This window comes from Salvia hispanica, chromosome 6 (genome assembly GCF_023119035.1).
Source record: "Salvia hispanica cultivar TCC Black 2014 chromosome 6, UniMelb_Shisp_WGS_1.0, whole genome shotgun sequence".
Taxonomy (NCBI): Eukaryota; Viridiplantae; Streptophyta; class Magnoliopsida; order Lamiales; family Lamiaceae; genus Salvia; species Salvia hispanica.
Genome location: NC_062970.1, coordinates 21310517 through 21316275, shown reverse-complemented (window position 1 = coordinate 21316275; position 5759 = coordinate 21310517).

Genomic DNA, 5759 nt, shown 5'->3' with positions numbered 1-5759 from the left:
CAAAGGTGGATGTTATATCAAAGTTACCTTACCCCACAAACCAAAAAGAAGTTAGAGGCTTCCTGGGTCACGCGGGGTTTTACAAGAGGTTTATCAGGGATTTCGCAAAAATCGTGCAACCGCTTACCCATCTGTTGCACAATGATGTGGAATTCGTCTTTGATGAAGGATGCAAGCAAGCTTTTCAACTGCTCAAGGACAAACTCGTGTCAGCACCAATAATCAAGGCGCCAGACTGGAATCACCCTTTTGAGATAATATGCGATGCTAGTGACTTTGCTGTAGGAGCTGTCCTAGGTCAAAAGATAGATGGGAAAAGTTATGTGATCTTCTATGCATCAAAGACTTTGAATCAAGCTCAAAAGAACTATGATACCACGAAGAAGGAAATGTTGGCTGTCGTGTACTCATTCGAGAAGTTCCGACCCTATCTGCTTGGGTCGAGGGTTATTGTTTTCAAAGATCATGCAGCGATAAAGTACTTACTGGCAAAGAAGGAGTCTAAGACAAGGTTAATCCGTTGGGTGTTGCTTTTGCAAGAGTTTGATTGGGAAGTGAGAGACAAAAGAGGAACAGAGAATAGAGTAGCCGATCACTTGAGCAAAATTTTTCAAGGGGAAACGGAAAAGGCCATACCCGATGCTTTTCCAGAAGAGCATTTGTATCATCAAGGGGAATTCCCTAGATCAATCAGTTGGGAGGCAGTATTGGCATTAACCGGTCTAGGAGAATCCGACAAGGGTAAGCGAACACTAAACGCAGAACCATGGTTCGCTGATTTGGCAAACTACTTGGTCACGGGAGAGGTGCCAAGTTCAGAAGAAGTTTCCCGGGCCCAGAAGATGAAAATTAAAAGTGAAGCTAAATATTACTTTTGGGATGATCCGTACTTATGGAAGATGTGCTCGGATCAAGTGATCAGACGCTGCATTCCCGAATGGGAACAAAGAGATGTGCTGAATCATTGCCACACTTTGGCGTATGGAGGTCACTTTGGACCAAGGAAGATAGCAAGGAAAGTATTGGATAGTGGGTTCTATTGGACGACGCTTAATAAAGATGCCTTCGAGTTTTGTCAGTGTTGCGAGAGGTGCCAACAGACAGGGGGAATTTCAAGGAGGGACGAGATGCCCCAGGTCCCGGTGATTGTCTGCGAAATCTTCGACGTGTGGGGGATGGACTTCATGGGACCGTTTCCATCATCCTATGGGAACACATATATATTGGTCGCAGTGGACTATGTGTCTAAGTGGATAAAGGCCAAGGCCACCACGACATGTGAATCGAAGGAGGTAGCAAAGTTTCTGAAGACCAATATCTTCAACAGATACGGAGTTCCTCAAGCCATCGTCTCGGACCAGGGAACACATTTTTGCAATCGCACAATCGAGGCTCTGATGAGGAAATAGGGTGATGATTTTTAATCGGAGTTTGTCTCGGATGCTTGGATCCGGAGTGGATTTAGCATCCGAAGTGTGGATCTGAACAGGGGAAATGAGTAGTGCATGGATTTTTGATTTTCTGCTTTCATTTTTACTTTACTTCGTCTAGTAGCCGTAGATCTGCTTTAGTTTTAACTGTTCTTCATTTTGTTGTCTTGAATTCCGTCTGCTTCGTTGCGATTTACGTTCTCGCTTTGTTTTTACTGGTTGTTTCATGCCAAATGTTGGAGAAGATGATGTCGCTGTTAGTTGGTCCTTTAGTTAGTTATTTTGCAGCCTTTCATCCGTACTCTACCTTTTCAGAAAATGGTCCCCACCTTCAGTTGTTTTCCCAGGTCTAGGTAAATTTAGGAAATAGTTCTTTTGATCCCGTTGTTAGAGTAGCATATTTTAATTACCAAGTCTAGGATAAAAAGCTCAACCCTAAAATTGCGTGGCAGCAACCAACACAAAAATAGTCCCCAAATCCTTGAACATGTTTACTTGCGCATTCATCTGTGTGGATTCGCTCCCTAATTCCACGTACTAGTTTCTTTTAGCTAAACGGGTTGAGGGTTTTTGAAGAGGGAGTTAAGGAAGTGATTGTGTGCCTGACGACAGGTAGCTCAAGGTTCTCTGAGTTCCTAGACCAGTGTCTAGAGGATTTCTTGGACCAAGGGTTTTCTTCAGTATTTTTCAAGAACACGTTTTCACTAATCATCATTAGCTTCTAGACCACCAAAAAAAGAAAAGGACTCTTTAGTTCCCCTGATTCCTCTGGTGAGGTGGAACGTAGTTGTTCGGTGGTTGATTCTGGTTCCTATTGACCCAGTTACCCTGGTTTCTATTCCCCAGTTGTTCTGCTGGAAGCCTGATCCTTCCTGATTCATCCCTGACCAGTTGGAATTGTTGTTTGGCCCTTCTTGGTTTCGGTTGGGCCAATTTTGTTGATTCTCCACTGGATTAGGATGTTGGGGTGGAGGTTGTTGATTTCCATCACTCCATCTAAAACAGGGATTGTCCCTCCATGGAACTCCCTTAATCTTCCATTGATTCCAGTTCGTGTTCTGATTATTCTGATTCCATCCTTCCATAGCATTCACCTGGGCTTGGTATTCTCCATCCCCTGACTGAGCATAGTAGAGTTGGAGTTGATTTTCCTTAGGTCTGGGTGACTTCTCCTTCTCTTGCAAAACAGGGGAGTTCTTCTTCTCGATCGCATTCAGGAGTGCTTTCTCCAATCTGTCTATCCTGGCCTCTATTCTTTCTTCTCCTTGCTCTTGCACTGCATTCGCTGATCCCCTTCTCGGAATGGTTCATGGGTGATCGTACGCCTTCTTTGCGTCAATCAGCCGTCCCAGGATTTCTCTGGCCTCACTCACCTTCTTCTTGGTAAAATTTCCCCCACTCGAGGTATTCATCATATCCTTACAATCAGGGTTTGCCTCCTCGTAGAATAGGTAGTAAATTTCAGCCTCAATCATCTTGTGGTTGGGGCAGTCATTGAGCAATCCCTTAAAATGCAACCAATACTGACTCATAGACTCATCATAGTCGTGCTTGCACTCCAGAATTTCCTTCTTGAGGGCATTGGTTTTGTTCGAAGGAAAGAAATAGTCTAAGAAGACTAGTTTGAAATCTCCCCATGTCCGGATAGAATCAGGTGGTAACCTCAGCAGCCAAGTGTTGGCCTCTCCCTTCAATGCAAAGGGGATCGCACGCAGGCGATAGTCCTCTTCTGTTGCGTCATTTGGTCTCTTCTGGGATGCTACACAACTTGCTGAATTCGTTCAAGTATTCATATGGTCACTCATTTCTTCACCCAGAGAAATTTGGCAGGATGCCGAGCATATTGGTTTTGATATTAATCGCCTTCTGGCGCTGGGTAGTGACAATTGCTTGAGAAGGCTCGCCATCCAGGTGGGCGGTGAACGAGCCGATCTCTGGGTCGTCTTCAACTGCGTTGGCCATTTCTTCAACGGTTCCTTCCTCTGCTTCAGATGTTGATACGAGTTCCTCCTTAACTGTCGAGGTTGAGTCCTCATCGCTTTCTGAGGTCAAATGGGCTGGGCCTCCAGTTGTCAGTCCCGACCTGGTGGTGGCAGGTGCGAGGGTTTCCTTCGGCTGCCAAATAAGTCGCGATTCCTTTCACTCAGGCTCTTAGTTCCAGCTGCCAAACCTGAAGCCTGTGCTCATAAACTGAAAAGAAAACAAAAACAAACAGATCAAAAACTGTATACGCCAAATCACTTTAAACTCGAATGAAAAGTACGCCATCCCTCCCCGGCAACGGCGCCATTTGATGTGCAGGCTGAGAACACAGTACATGTCAGGGTGTACAAAACCTCCAGGTCCAGAGAATTCACCAGATCACAGGGTCTAGGAGATCTCAATACCAGCGAATATTATGGTCGTCGGACTCACTCTTAGTCAGCGATCCATAAAAGCATTATGCAAGCGATCCATAAAGGGTCAATCCCACAGAGAAGAATGAAGCGAAGATAAGAGCTAGATGACTTGGGAATGGGGTTAGCAGCTGTCACGCAACTTGGGTTGAGAATTTTAACTATTAGACTCAAGAATTGTAAAATTACCTAACACCTAGACCTAGGAAACAGAAAACATTATGCAAGCATTTATGGCGAGATGTAAAGTAAATAGAACAACAAATTCTACCAGACCTAGTGAGCAGATTTCCTAAAGCGGCTAGACAGAGGAAACACATGCAGTGGGGACCATTTTCTCAAAACGGAAATAGTACGAAAATAAAGCTGCGACCATGCAAATCTGGTTCTAACTAACAACTAACTTCATCTCTTCCAACAATCCATAATCACATATGCAGAAAACAGAGTAAAACATCAAATCGAAACAGAGCATGTTGAATTGAACAATCTACAATTAAACGGAAAATTAGAACAGATCTACTATTACTAGACGAGGCAAATGAGAAAGCAGTAGTTAAGCTTCAATACCCATGCAGAATTTCAACAGATCTAAACATCGGATACTTCATCCGCTCCGGATCCAAGCAATCCCCAACAAACAACAGCAAATTCCATCTCTGATCACTCTGATCCTGACAATTCACCACGATCCAACAACAATTTAACTTCAATCCACCAGATCAAGTGCGAAAAGCATCCAAAGTGAACGAAAAACAGAAATCAACATGAATCATAAACGAAAACAGAAAATAAGCTTCCATAACAGAATTATCTAGATATTCACAACGATGAAACGATCGCCGAGCTTCGAACAGCGAAGACTCGACTTAAAAGCAGCAAAAATAGAAATTAAAAGTGATTGTTTCTTCGCCCTGTGTGAGGACGGTGGTACACAACTAAAACTAGCTATCAAGACGCGAACCTCCTAGAATTATCCCATAGTGCAGTGTGTGTAGAGAAATTTGAAGAAGTGAGCTTGGAACTATGAACTGGAGCGTGAAAAGAGTGATGATCATTTTGTATGCGCTTCCAGTATTTATAGACAGACAGCTTCTAGATCCTTCCTTGTATTCTCTATTTTGCCCCTTTTCTTCGAAGCTCCCTCCGTCTTGTGAATTGTTGCTCTTTTGTTCCTTTTTCACTTCTTTCTTTCGCCCGACAGATTTCTTCCCTTATCTCCTCGGCTTGGCGATTTTCTCTACACAACCTAACTTAAAACATGTGTTATACCCAAGAAAACATTGAATTCACCCCCATAACCGATGCATAAAATTGGCCTTATCAGCTAGCCCCAAGCCAGACATCATCCCAGAAGCTGATTTTCCCCTCACCCAAGGACCAACGATAATCATGCATGAAAGACCAGATACGACGAAGACGACGCCAAGTAGGACTATCATGCAACCAACATGCAGATGTATGCAAGTGACAAGGAAGGATACTGTACTTCTAGGTAAAAATTGAGCCCAGAGCGAGTCTTGGGCAAGAAGTCTCCACCACAGCTTAAACCCAAAAGCAACTGCCACCTCCCGGAATCGGCAAATACCCCCTCATCAACCGGGATACAGATCTGTCTCCACGAGATCCAGTACAACTTCCTCTTCTCCCCACATTACCCTAGAAAAATCTAGCCAAAAACTTCTCCAGCTCATCAAAAAAGCCAATCAGTGGGTTAATATAACTTGTAGTATGTGAAAGGGGATGGCTGCTAGTGTGCTCTTAATCAGAGCAAGACGTCCCCCAAATGCCAGATGGTGGTGGGACCAACTGTGTATCTTATCCAGCATCCTCTGTCTTAGGGGCAAAAGGTGGTCCACTCTTCTCGCCCCTCGAAAAATCGGCACTCCCTGGTATGTGAAGAGCAAACACCCCACGCTGAAAACCTCCAACC